Below are 14,491 nucleotides of genomic sequence, written 5' to 3'. Positions count from 1 at the left end.
TTGGACTAGAAAGGAGAGGCTTGGGTGCTGAGTTTCATGTTTATCTGTAAAAGAAGATCAGTGCTGCCCCTGGAGACGCCAGTTATGACAGCGGAGGCATATGGTGTTGTGCAGTGGTGTTGAGTGCAGCGAAAAGTGTTTTGTCGGACGCACTGTGCGAGGCGATTCAGAAAGACAAGGGGAGCTGCAGGGACTCAAATGTTCGGAGAACATTCTTCTGGAGGGTGAGCGAGTGTGACATTCCTTGTGTGCTACGAGGTACATTCCTTGTGTGTGCATCGAGTTGGGGCTTAAGGCCGCCCCTCTTTTCCAGCTGCATACCTTTGCAGAAAGCAGGACGCCGGCACACGCGGAAACCGCTCCCCAGTATAAGCGAGAGCCCCGAGTACATACCGGGAACGAAAATTGTCGCTTGACGCACGGACCCCCCACCCCCTTACGACGTGGGCTATCGCCGGGAAGGCACCCACAGCTTCACGCGGTGCCTCGTGAACAAAAGCGCATTCCCAGAAGGGCCGTGACGGACACCTGTCAGACAGACAGGCAGTACTCGCCAAGAATGTGGAAAGACAGGCGCAAGTGGACAAAAGCGCATTCCCAGGATGGCCGTGACGGACACCTGTCATGGCGGACAGGCAAGACTCGCCAAGAATGTGGGAAAACAGGGGCGACCCTTAATCTGGTTTCCCGGAGCGACAGACGAACCCCTTCATGATTATTAGCTGTGTCCCGCCGTCGGTAGCGCGGCAGCATCGAGGGCGCTTTCGCCCCCTCCTCTGTTGCTGACGAACGACGCGGACCGATGGTGGGTGGCGGTATGCATGCCTGAGGCAAGGATTAGCTCCGAAGGGAGAGCCTGTGGATACTCTCACTTGAGAGAGAGTGGTGACGTTTTTGTTGTTTATTTAGTTTGTATTGTTAACAAGAATCTGGGTTCGAGGCTAAGCCCAACCCAAAGGGTTGTCCCCATCTCGCATGTTATTTTTCATTGGAGAATTGATGCTTTGGGCGGGCCACTGAAAATGACCGCCCTTAGTCCTTTGTTAATCAAGTGCTTAAAAGCGCATGTAAACGGATGCAGTCCAGTCCAGTCTGAGCTGGGGCTCCATGCTTAGCATGTAATGTGATGCTACTTAGGCACTAACCTGCCCGGTCGATGAGTAAAGTAGTGCAAAGTTTGTTCTTTTGTAAATTCAGTTCTGCTTTTTTTCCAGTTTAACTCTCTGTATTTGTATGTTGTAAAATTATGCTCTGCTGTCATCATCTACAAGCTCGCCTCCTCTTCATCTTCCAAGCCGAACGACACTAGAGGAAGGGTTTGGGAACCATCCTCGAAGAAACGGACGACTATTGACATTCTACTGCATACAGCGCTCAGGACGACATCGTTCGCCAAGAGGGCCTTCAGCGCCGAAGCCCGACGGCGTGCAGCTTCTGCCAGCAACCGCTCGAGCCCAACTCCGGAGGCACTCCATCGCCCCCATGAAGTCGTCGGCACGTAAGCTCGGACGCCCCAGCCTCTGATGTATAATCTTAATCATGTGTAATTATTGAATATACCTGTTTGTTTAAACTGAGCCATACGGTGTCTCTTTGCCTCTCCGTCCCGTGTGGACCTGCGCATTATGGGGGTCATCACACTGCCATAGCGGCCAAGGAGATCGAGGCGGACGCTGCGCGGCGTAGAAGACGGGATAAACTCGAGTCGTCGGATCCCGAGGCTGTAGCCTGGCAGTTAGCCGTCCTGGCCAGGATTAACAAGCAGCGCAAGGCCAAGAGAAATGCGGAGACGCCGGAGCAGAGAGAAGCGCATCGCCAAGCGCAGACGCCACGACGCGGAGCGGAAACAGAGGCCTGCCCTGGCCCTACTGGAAAACCGGAGCAAGGTGATGATGGATACGACCGAAGAAGAGGAACTGAAGACGAGGATGTAAAGGCTCATCGTATAACTGACCACGCGATTAGACCAGGGGGGAACTGCAGCTCAGCATAGCTCAGCTAAGCCACTGCCAATTTTTTCTCCTGACTCGCGCACGCATGTTCGAGGACTCGCTACACGACGACCGAATGATCATGACACCGTGCTTCCATAAAGTTATGGCTCTGTGAATGGACGTACGGAACTACCGCAAGACTCTCGTTATTGGCAGAGTCTTCAAACATGCTTTCACCATCTCTGTCCCACTCTATCTTCCGCACAAAGGCTTTCTACTACGCTGCACATTATAGCCATGGCGAATCCTGCTTCCAAAGCCTAGCGGTCTGCCTCTGAAAACTCTGCGCCATGTGATGATGGCATAACATCTTCACAGTGAATTGGAAGGCTTAGACCGTCTTGAAGTAAAGAAAAGGACTTATCGAACAAGTGTGCCCCATTTCGGGTAGAAAACAGAGCGAACGAGCGAAAGACAGAGAACATGGAAACAGGAACACATACCAGCTAGTCCAACTATCCATTCTACTAGTGTGCCTGAAATGATGAGGCCTCAAGTCAAGGAAGCGCAGTGAGCTTATGCTGGAACACAGGAAGCTTCTCTGAAAGGCTGCCGTCCATTGTCTCTGAGTTCTTCATTTTCACCAGTGCGCTTTTCATACCACTGCGAAGTGGTCCACATTCCGTACTATCCCTGCGATGAGTCTATCCTTCGTAAATTCATGAATTCTGTCACAAGAGACCAGGTCAACACGGATCGGCGCTACTGTAGACTTCATATATGCTGCACTAAGGGCATGCAAGGTTCTTTCATGGGAAGCGAGCTAACGTATCCCCCTCCGCACAAGTCTCTCACTAAATTGCAGCAGGTGACGTGGCGACAGCTACAATCCCGCACCTTCCTCTCCCCTGCCCACTTAGCCCTGGTTCACCCGGGACTGTTCACGCCAGTATGCACCCTCTGCTGCGCTCCGAAAGCGGATTTTGCACACATTCTTTATTCTTGCTCTGAGCTCCTTCCACCAGCCGATTGGCAACTCACAGACCTCGAGCGATGGGAGGCTGTGGTGTCCAGTTCTGACCCGGCTGCCCAACGGCAGCTAGTGGACTGGGCTTTGGAAGTCGCTGAGAAGCGTCACCTTCTGGCCACGACACGCATCCAAGTGCAATCCCATCACTAGGATGTAACAATTAAGGCTTGCTCTACTTTATAAAGTTTTTCACCACCACCACCATCAATGACGAAGCAATTTGCTGGTTAGGGCTCGCTGCAGGAAACCACAATGGTTTCTCGTCGGGCAGTTTCCAGGACGCCAAATCAAACCAAAAGGCACTCAACAAGGCGGGGTACAATCGCAAAATGTTCTTGTTTAACGTGGTCGCAATTTACGACAATCGCCTCGTTATTTCAGTGTGCTGGTATGTTTTCTTCCTCGCCGGAAAAAAAAGCAAATGTAAAAAATGACGCTTAATTCACTGAAGCCACACTGATTTGTTAGATGTGTAAGCACGGCTTGCAGTGTGTAGCTCCATCCGACACAGAACCTCCGCTTCGGGCAGCTCAGCTTAGAAAATAAAAGCGTGGAGGTAGCGTTCCATGGTATGGGTCCCGCTGGCAGAGCCAAATGAAAGCGGCAGCATTGCTTGTGCTACCTTAAAAAAATTGGCAGTGGCTTAGCTCCGCTATGCCAGGATATACGTAGCGAGAGCTGCAGTTCCCCCCTGGTTACGCAAGTTGTCGAGCTTGTTGTGACTATTAAGCACCGAAGAAGTACTCGGTGAACCACATTGTTTATTGATTCAATTGTTTTGACAGAGATAAACGCTGCCCGATGATCGGTAAAGTAACACGCAGTTGTCTCAATTCTGCCTATACAGTATTTAGACAGGTTGATTTCCCTCAGATACACAAACTGCTATGCGCCGCTTGTTACGCTCCTCCTCTTGGCAAGTCGTCCTTCTCTTTGCTGAGGCGTCTCCGCCGCTCGTTTAGCCTTCTGATGATCATGCTTTCTCTGCAGAGCGGCCTAGTGCCAGGCAACGACTTCTGGGTCCGAAGAATCGATATTCTCCTGACGATGCCGCCGCTATGCGGCTATGCGGTGGCATCGTCAGGAGAATATCGAAAAGGAGACTTCAGCCGCCGCATAGCTGCGGCTGAAGTCTCCTTTTCGTCACCCATACAAAGCGATTGTGATCCACCGAGTCGTATCACCTCAACTTTTATACACACAGCCGCACATCCGCAGCATATCCACACGAAGCCACACGCGGCGGCGGCGGCCGAGCTCTCACGTCATGCGCCGCGCACCAGCTGCCATTCTCCGGTTGCCGCGCATGCGCACTAACGCGCGGCTCCGGCGGGGGTAGTCGAACCGGCGCGGCTCCTCCTGCGGCGGCGCACTCCGACGTCATGGGCCGCGCACCTGCTGCTCCTCTAGTTTCTCGCATGCGCACTATCGGCCTCCCGGGCTCAAGGCGAAATGCTCGACTGGGTAGCGTATTGTACCTCTCGCTACAAAAGTCATTCCTATTCTCGTTGTTCTCTGGTGTGGTGTGATGCGACGGCTTGTACTTTAAGTACAACGGTCAGCTCCACAGGTGTGGCATCAAGCAGCCAGCCTCAAAATTGATGAATGTGGATTAGCTCAGCTAATCCAGGATATACAAAGCGAAAGCTGCCTGCGTTCATTGTACTCATTGGAGTTGGTGTTGACAACGTTTTAGACGGCGATGATTTTGAAGAAAGGAAGGGCGCATAACTGGCTCCCTGAGTCAGTGGACGCCTCATGCGTGCTATGATGTACGTGGGATGGGTCTGCATGCAATAACGCTGACAACGTTGTGGCTGGCACGAGGCACTGATGAAATAGGCCGCAGCGTTCATTTTATGACCAACCTCTCGCGATGAACCACTGACTGCCACCTGCCAGGGTGGCAAGATGGGCGCGCTGCCTATCCAGTGTGCGGAACGCAATCGAAGCATGTTTTTTGCAGTTGGACACCAACGCCGCGTACATGAAAGCGAGATTGAGGTGTCCACTCTTCGGGCCTTTTCATTTATCTTGAAAATGGATTAAGCCTGTTATACGCAAGTGGCGCAGGCAGGGGCTTATTATTTTTTCATTATCTTTTAGGTTGTCCCAACCTAACAAATGTCCACTGACCCAAAGAGCCAGTTGTGCGCCTTTCCTTTCGTGAAAATGAACGGAATCTGCAACTTTGTCAACGCCAATGACCCCTATAAACGCCGGGGGCTCACTTGTTTTGTTTGGTTTTTGAGGAAAGGAAATGGCGCAGTAAGTGTCTCATATATCTCGGTGTGCCACCGAACCACGCCGTAAGGGAAGGGATAAAGGTGAGAGGGAAAGAAGAAAGGAAGGAAGAGGGAATTGAAAACTGAAAGGCGGTGTATGTACGTTCGCATAACCTGAAAAAGATGGCGAACAGGTACAAAATAGGGGGTTGTCTTTTCAGCTCCTAAAAAAATTAAAAGGATGTGTGCTATGGTGGAAAGAAACGCTGAAAAACAAAATGAATCCCAAAGTACCTGTGGGATTAAATATAAAACTAAGTATGTTTCATGCTCTGAAGGAGATTATAACATTCCTTTTTCCTGCGGACAAGTCTACATTCAGAGCGTAGCGCTCACAGTTCGGCGGGCGCACGTCAAAGTGCGAGCATGAGGTAGCGAATAAAGAGAGCGGCCCCTACCGCCAAACGCAGCATGCTATCAGCTAGTCCACTGCAGGCGACAAAATGACACGGCTGCGAGCATGAAAGGACGCGCACTGCGATGTCTCGACACCAGAAGCGCAACGTCAGAAGGCGCAGGGATGCAGTTTTATCTGATTCTGGCCGGCTGTCGCATGTCCAGACTTATTTTGCCGCCGGTTGTACCAATAGGTAACATACCTTCGTATCTAGCGTCAGTTACATCTAGGGTTCTCAACGTTCAGCACTCGATTCGCTTCTCTTTCTCATTCATCTCAGTGACTTGCAGTTTAATTCACCAGTACGCTGTCGTGTTTTCGCTGATGACGGCTTAGCATACCTGATGATGCAAAGACCCGCAGACCAACTCGTCGCGAATGATTTCTTGGCATCAATTAACAACTAGTCTGCTTTGTGGCACATGAAACTAAATAGCTCTAAATGTAGCACGAACATGTCCGCAACGCGTAAAAAAAGTTCCGCTAGTCTACGTTTACAAAATAAACAACGTAACACTTAAAATGGTCACTCAACTTAAATACCTGGGAATATATATCACCTCAACACTAACCTGGTGGAGCCACTAAAAACACACTGTCTCGGCTGCTTCGAAGAAGTTCTGGTTCTCGGAACGCCGGTTAAAGTACTGCACGTCTGAGACAAAGTTCACGGCATGCGCGTCACTAATAAGACCCTTGATGGAATATGCCGATGTCGTGTGGGACCATCACACCAGTGCGATCGAAATTGTTCAGATAAGAGCGACAATGGCAGCGCTTATGGCAGGCACATATTTGGTATTATTCACAGGGAAAGAAACGGCATTCCAACACTTGAAACGCGGCAAAAGGTACATCGGCTGCAAATGCCCTATAACATCATCAACAAAAGAACAAAAATGGATTTTACCGATCACATGCCGTTCAACAGAATCAGAAACACCAGAGGGAAACATGATACAACAACTGCGATGGCTCAGACTAAAGCGAATACCCATGGCTTTTCCTTCTTTCCCAAAACCATGCCAGGTTGAACAAGCTACCACCAGAGCTTTTAAACCTGTCATCGATTGACTTTTTCTTGACTGCATGTGAATGAACCTGCGCCATTTTTTGTAGTTTATTGATGTTCACTATATAGAGTTATATTTTATGGGAGTTTAAAGACACTCTTGCATTTCGCGTCCATCGAAATTCGACCGCGGCGGCCGGGATCGAACCTGCGTTCTTCGGGTCAGCAGCCGAACACCGTAACCACTGAACCGCCGCGGCAGCCTCCCCAGGCAAAATGGCAGCCCTTCCTTACACATCACTCATTAAAACGTGGTGTTCAAAATGAAAATGCCCACAAATTAAAGGGCAATGCGTCATTGTTTTCATTTTGCAAACATTTCAGACAGTTTATACTAATAATACAAGAAAAACTGGGTCCCAGCGGCTACAATTTATTGGTATGTATCTCACAACATCGCACAGCATATCAAAGTTATGTCAGATTTGCATTCTGTTGGGCCACGTTTCCATGCTGCCGATTTGCAATGCGTTTTCTTCGTCACTGTTATGTTAATACTGCATGTCGAGTGAGCTGCGCAACAATTTAGATTTTGGGCTGTCTCTGTTACACATTTCGTTAGTTTTATTTTGCCCAGACATTGCAGTTGTGTTCAAAAACCCACCGATAAGCCCCGATCGGATCAAAGACCGAAATGTCTTCCTTCCACGGCACGTGCTGTAGCTAATGAGAGCGACGCAATGACTTTTCGGGGGAGTGCAACATTTAGTTCAGCAGCACTAGCAGCCGCACTTAACAGATTTCGGGCATACGTAAATGCGCCCCTGAAGCCTCTGACGCACGAGGAGTTGTAACTAGCTCCTACCATATCATATCACAGTCTAATATGTCATGCCACAGATACAGCGTGTTTATGACAAACCTTAACCTGACCTTTGATCTTGACATGACCTGAACTGTGACATTAAAATGACCTTGACGAGACTTTGACAGTGCCATGTGTCACAAAATTCGGCGCATGTTCGAAAAAAAACCGGCGCTGCGCCTAAGCAATCGCGCCTGCGCGCGGTAAAGTAAAACAAAAAAAAAACAGCGGGGAAGCACCACCGGAGCGCACGGTGCTTTTCACTCAGCTCGCCGTCGGCGCGCCAAAGTAAACATAGACACGCGCGGCGTCGATTCTTCTCGAATGTTGGGGAATTTCCTTGTTGTCGACGGAAAGGGTGTAAGCTTGTGCGCGCCAAAGCGTTCCCCCCCCTCGCTCCGGCAGCGATGACTCAGCGTGCGCGAATGACCTAGATTGTTCTAGAAGGTGGTTTCCGCGCTCGACCAATCGGGTTGCGCGCCCGGCGGAAGAAAGAGAAGGAGTTGGTGTGGTTAAAGCTGCGTGAATGTGCGCGCCTGCCTTGGCGCGAAGAACAAACAGACGCGGTCCGCGCCTATAAATGAGGGGCTTCAACCGCCGTCTGTTAGCGCGAGCCGCCGTTCAAGCTTCTGAGAAGTGCGCCCGCTCGACTCCCGGGAGAACACCACTCGACCAGCCAAGGACGGACCAGCGAGACAACGTGCGCCAGTCTGCGCATCGGCCCGTCGTGCTCCTCAAGTCGTCGGACTGTCGCAGTGCCCGGTGAACAAATAGTGTTTTGTTTATTTGTCTCTCCCTGTGTTTGTGCACTTTCGGTGCAAAGATCTTGTTGAATTGTATCTCTCTATTGTGACATTGCATGAGTGCATTGTATTTGTAAATCACTTTGTATGCGCTAGTACGAGTGATTGTAAATTCCTCTGTATCGTCTCTTAGCTGTATAAACTGTTTTGTTTGGCGAAACTTTGGCTCCGACCCAATCTCTGGCTTGCGACCGGCGGAAGCTGGGCACCAAACGACCAACCCCTTCTCACTTGGTAGCTGGTCTCCGGCTGAGTTTGCCACGCCGAGTCGAGGGCATCTCCTCTGTGACCGAGGCCGCTACCCCCACACGCTCTAAGGGTGTCTGGGAGCGCACGCAAAAGTGCGCGAAGTGGTGACATTCTGGCGTCCGCGACAAGACGTTTGGTGCTTTGTAAGCGCAGAGAACGGAGAAAGAGTCGGAAGGAGTTTACGAAGAGGTCGTAAACTAGTGTTTAGCAGCAGAGCGAAATTGTGAGGTGCCGCAATGAAGCGGTTATTGAGGTTCACCGTGTAGAGGTAGTTCTTCCCTTGAGAAGTTCAGTATCCGAATATGAACTTGGAGGAACTAGTCAAGGTCGGCATCCAGATGGGGATGTCCGGGGCTGAACTACGGAAATGGGTGAATCAGAGAGAAAAAGAGGCCCGAGAAGAAGCCGAAAGGGAGAGAGAGAGAGGGTTGAGAAAGAAAGAGAGAGAGAATTCGAACGCGAAAAACAACTGCTTGCCATGAAGCTTGAGCTCCAACGTGCTGGCAACCACTCAGCGGAAGTCCATAGCCCTAGAGAAGAAGCTATCGGCCTGCGGATAGATGCCAGCAGATTACTTCCCAGATTTTACGAAAAAAGGGACGATCTTGACGCGTTCCTCAGGTGATTCGAAGGGATCGCGGAAAGTCAGAATTGGTCGGACAGTGAATGTGCTACCGTTCTTAGCACATGTCTCAGCGGGGAAGCTCTAAGTGTATTCGGGCGACTTTCTCCGGACGATGCTGCAAGCTACAGCAAGGTAGGTAAAGGCCGCCTTGCTCAAGCGGTTCCGACTCACCACCGAAGGATTCCGAGATAAATTCAGAACCGGGAAGCCCACAGATGGCGAAACGGCAACCCAGTATGCGGCAAGATTAAGCCACTACTTTGAACGGTGGATGGAACTTTCAGAGAAAAATTGCACAGGAATACGGTGAACTTCGCGAGCTTCTCACCAAGGAACAATTCCTGAGTAGCTGTCACCCGAGCTTGTCGCTGTACCTGAAGGAAAGAAGAGCCAAGACTCTCTCCGAAATGCTAGATCTTGCCGACCAATTTCTTGAAGCTCAAGGAGGAGCGATTCTTTCGTTAAAATTTAAGCAGCGCTAACTTTTAGGACGAATACACAGAAGACATTGGGTCCATTACACCGTCTTTTGGGCATGCAAGACGCGTAAGCAAGGTGTTAAGAGCAGAGATATGGAGGCAAGTGCGTTTGTTGCAAGACTGGCTAGACCTGGTGTGTTTTAGTGAAGACGTGGAATGGTAGCGCCCGTCCTGTCATGTCTTCTGTGTATTCGTCCTAAAAGTTAGCGCTGCTTAAATTTTAACGAAAGAATATGCATAACCAACTAGCCCCGCAACGTGTTTTACTAAGTGAACTTTCTTCTACTGTGGGCCCTTTCTTTTGTGTTTCTTCTGTCAAGCCTGACCCTTTGAAGATTGTGAGCGCCATCGCAGTCGCCACCTGTAGAGCAAGGTTCATCGCCTTCTGTCTCAGGAAAGGACGCATACCTGTGGAAGTGAGTGCCCTTTTTGGGTCCATTACACCGTCTTTTGGGCATGCAAGACGCGTAAGCAAGGTGTTAAGAGCAGAGATATGGAGGCAAGTGCGTTTGTTGCAAGACTGGCTAGACCTGGTGTGTTTTAGTGGAGACGTGGAATGGTAGCGCCCGTCCTGTCATGTCTTCTGTGTATTCGTCCTAAAAGAATATGCATAACCAACTAGCCCCGCAACGTGTTTTACTAAGGAGGAGCGAATCTGGCCAAGATAAAGAATACGAATTCGGAGAGCGCGGGGAAAACCGACAGCCGTGATGCCCGATTTAGCCCAAAGGCTCCACCAAAGTGCTACCTGTGCAACAAGTCAGGCCACTACGCGTCTAATTGCCGCAACAGCGCTACGAACAGTAGCCCAATAGCTTGTTTTAAGAGCGCCCAGAGGGGGCTCAGGGCCGCGGCTTGTCCGAACCCAAGCAAACCCATTCCTCAAGTATCGTGCGTACGGGCCTCCTAAGGTCACCACCTGGAGGAGAAGATGACCACGGCTTTGTAGAACTGAAGAATGGCAAGAAGGTACCAGTCGTGAACGCTGTAGTGAACGCGCTACCGGAAGCCGAAATGAACAGAATGCCTGTCCTGAATGGGAAGATAGGAGAAAAAACAATTACAGTGTTGCGAGACACGGGAAGCAGTACTGTAATAATAAAACGAACATTAGTGAGAGATAAGGATCTCACTGGAACGAAGAGCCTTGTGCGGCTAGTGGACGGCTCGTTTCAGCGCTTGCCGGAAGCGGAAGTACATGTGCAGACTCCCTACTACAGTGGGAAACTAACCGCATTGTGCATGGAGCGCCCCATATACGGCCTCAAATTGGGCAACATAAAGGGGACAACATTTCCAAAGGGCCCAGAAAGTAGACACGAGACAAAGAACTCCGAATCCTGCTCTTCGGAACGGCATTGAGATCGCCAAGCGAAAAGGAAGTGGCGAAGGAAGCGCGAGCGTGCTAGCTCAAACAAAGGAGCAGTCAAACGTGGAGAACGGAAGAGTCCTGCGGAGGAACATTCCGAGGAAGCAAACACGTTTCCGCTGGAAAGGACGGGCGCTGCAGTAGAAAGCCGTGCGAAGCCGAAAGAAAGGCCGCGGAATGGTCACAAGGAAGCAGCGAAACGCGAAAGAAAGACAGCTCAAGAGGACAAGGTGTCTGAAACTCCGGCTAGCCTCAGCTTAGCCCAGGTTGTGGACATGTTCATCGTGCTGTTGTGCACATTATTTCAGCTGCCTTTCGATCACCCAGGAAATTTCTGGAATGATACCAAGAGGGTATTAACACCGGTCAATATTGTGAGCCTGTGTGCTTTGACGCAGGTGCCCTGGAATCTATCAATTGCCTTGTTTGTGTGTGCATACCTAAGCGCACAATTCTTTTCCGAGTCGGCAAATTTATCTGGAGGGTTCAGGTTGAGCGGCGAAACAGAAGCCCAGGTTGACCGAGAGAAAGACCCGCGAGTCGAACAGACTTGTGAACTGTGAAGGTCCTCACGCGCGCATTACAGAAGCGCAAGTAGGAAATGTATCTGGAAGTATAGGCGCAGGAATGCCTTGAACTTGTGTGCTCCCTGTGTATTGATGTGTTAATGTTTTGCCGAGTTTCGGCGCGAAGTGAATCTTGACTGTTGTCAAGTGTCATGTACAGGGGTAGTCAAAAAATCCCAGGCCGCTCCGAACGGCCGCGGAGCGGCTCCTCTCCGCTATCGGGGCGCTGTTATCGCACGCTTGTCTCGCCGCGCTTGTGTTTCCAGGGTATGCGCAGAGAGGGAGTGATTCCCCCCCCCCCCCCCCCCCCCCTGTCTCGGTCTCATCGATAACGAAGCAGTGAAAAAAAATAGTGCGGCGTACGCCTGCAGCGTTCGCTCTCCGTATTTGGCTGTGGTGCAGCGCATCGCGGTGCAGACGACCATTCGCACAAAGTCACGCACTATGCTGGCGGCCGTATTTAGTATGACTTCGTGTGCTTCTTCCTACGTTTCGGTTTCCTGGCGTAGGTGAAGGTAAATGCACTATACAAGGTAGATGTACACTGGTAGCGAAGGCTCCATAGACGCCCATTGGTCCAAAAAATGGCGGCTCGTGGGCACTCCAGCGCCCCCTGGATTTTGGGGGGCAAACTACGCAAACGTGACGTAGAATGACGTCACGCATACGTATGCTTTGGCGCGAATTATAAAGCGGTCTTTCTGTAGAATCCGCGTTTTCGAGCCCGTACCTCTCGAAGGTTGCTGCCTTTCAGCGCGCCCCAACCTTTGCCAGTCAAATATGCTCGCCTTGTGTGCTCGAGTTCCTGCTAGTTATGGCCTTGTTAATGTGCAATTGGGAACGCAATGAAAGTGACTGGTAAAGGAGGGGCAGCATAGAAAGGCAGCAACACTTCCAGACACTGGCGTGGCCGGGTTAGCCGGGTATCGAAACAAGGCCTGCAAAGACGCGCTGTAATGCACCGCACACTCATGAATAGGGGGCAGGTCAAGAGTGTTGCAAAAATACAAAATTTGCCAGGTTTTAATAAAATGACTTACCTCTTTCATAAAACAAGGTGCTAATATATTTTTCTTTTCTATTGGCAGATTACATTCCAATTTTGTAGCTTTATCATTTCTTTATATGAGTGTTTTGCCCCCCATCCTCTGGTTGTGCTGCAGTCGCGCTAAACCACTTTTCGGCCCAGCCTTCGCCACCACTTTAAATCCGCCTTGCACTATATCGTACGCCAGGAAACCGAAACGTAAGAAGAAGCACACGAAGTCATACTAAATACGGCCGCCAGCATAGTGCGTCACTTTATGCGAATGGTCGTCTGCACCGCGATGCGCTGCACCACAGCCGAATACGGAGAGCGAACGCTGCAGGCGTACGCCCCACTATTTTTTTTCACTGCTTCGTTATCGATGAGAGCGAGAGAGGGGGGGGGGGGGGAATCACTCCCTCTCTGCGCATACCCTGGAAACACAAGCGCGGCGAGACAAGCGTGCGATAACAGCGCCCCGATAGCGGAGAGGAGCCGCTCCGCGGCCGTTCGGAGCGGCCTGGGATTTTTTGACTACCCCTGCATGTAAAAACCATGATTGAATGTATGTATTCTGGAGTCCGCAAAATAGATCGTGAGCGCAAGCATGTGCGCACGAATTTTGTGTTTTGTGAATATTGTTGCATAATATACTTAAAGGAAGGGGCAGAGTCACAAAATTCGGCGCATGTTCGAAAAAAAAAAAACCGTCGCTGCGCCTAAGCAATCGCGCCTGCGCGCGGTAAAGTAAAACAAAAAAAAAAAACAGCTGGGTAGCACCACCGGAGCGCACGGTGCTTTTCACTCAGCCCGCCGTCGGGGCGCCAAAGTAAACATAGACACGCGCGGCGTCGATTCTTCTCGAATGGTGGAGAAGTTTTTGCTTGTTGTCGACGGAAAGGGGGTAAGATTGTGCGCGCCAAATGATACCCCCCCCCCCCCCCCCTTCGCTCCGGCACCGATGACTCAGCGTGCCGCGAATGACCTAGATTGTTCTAGAAGGTGGTTTCCGCGCTCGACCAATGGGGTCGCGCGCCCGGCGCAAGAAAGAGGAGTTGGTGCGGTTAAAGCTGCGTGTATGTGCGCGAATGCCTTGACGCGAAGAGCAAACAGACGTGGACCGCGCCTATAAATGAGGGGCTTCACCCGCTCTCGGGTAGCCCGATCCGCCGTTTAAGCCTCCGAGAAGTGGGCCCGCTCGACTCCCGGGAGAACACCACTCGCCCAGTCACGGACCTGCGAGACAACGTGCGCCAGTCTGCGGATCGGCCCGTCGTGCTCCTCAAGTCGTCGGACTGTCGCACTGCCCGGTGAAGAAATTGTGTTTTGTTTGTCACTGCCTGTGTTAGTGCACTTTAGGTGCAAAGATTTTGTTGAATTGTATCTCTCTATTGTGACATTGCATGAGTGCATTGTATTTGTAAATCACTTTGTATGTGCTAGTACGAGTGATTGTAAATTCCTCTGTATCGTCTCTTAGCTGTATAAACTGTTTTGTTTTGTGAACCTTTGGCTCGGACCCAATCTCTGGCTTGCGATCGGCGAAAGCTGGGCACCATACGACCAACCCCTTGTCACTTGGTAGCCGGTCTCCGGCTGAGTTTGCCACGCCGAGTCGAGGGCATCTCCTCTGTGACCGAGGCCGCTACCCCCACACGCTCTAAGGGTGTCTGGGAGCGCACGCAAAGGTGCGCGAAGTGGTGACAGCATGTCTTGGCATGTTCTGACGTGTTGTTATATGTCCTTGACTTGGCCTTCACCGTAATCAACAATCGACTTGCATGCACACGTGACAGGTCATATGACACATCCTATATATGCCAATAACGCCGAACAGTTCAAAACAGCGC

The 14,491-nt window shown here is 50.8% G+C and overlaps 1 protein-coding gene and 1 pseudogene across 3 annotated transcripts in view; one reads left to right on the top strand and one right to left on the bottom strand.

Moving 5' to 3' along the window:
• LOC144116373 (protein tolkin-like) overlaps positions 1–14,491 on the bottom strand; it is a 1,150,388-nt gene that overhangs the window by 93,233 nt on the left and 1,042,664 nt on the right. The window lies entirely within an intron of this gene.
• LOC144113704 (uncharacterized) lies at positions 9,054–11,041 on the top strand (annotated as a pseudogene).

This window comes from Amblyomma americanum, chromosome 1 (genome assembly GCF_052857255.1).
Source record: "Amblyomma americanum isolate KBUSLIRL-KWMA chromosome 1, ASM5285725v1, whole genome shotgun sequence".
Taxonomy (NCBI): domain Eukaryota; kingdom Metazoa; phylum Arthropoda; class Arachnida; order Ixodida; family Ixodidae; genus Amblyomma; species Amblyomma americanum.
This window is presented reverse-complemented; position numbering and strand designations above follow the sequence as displayed.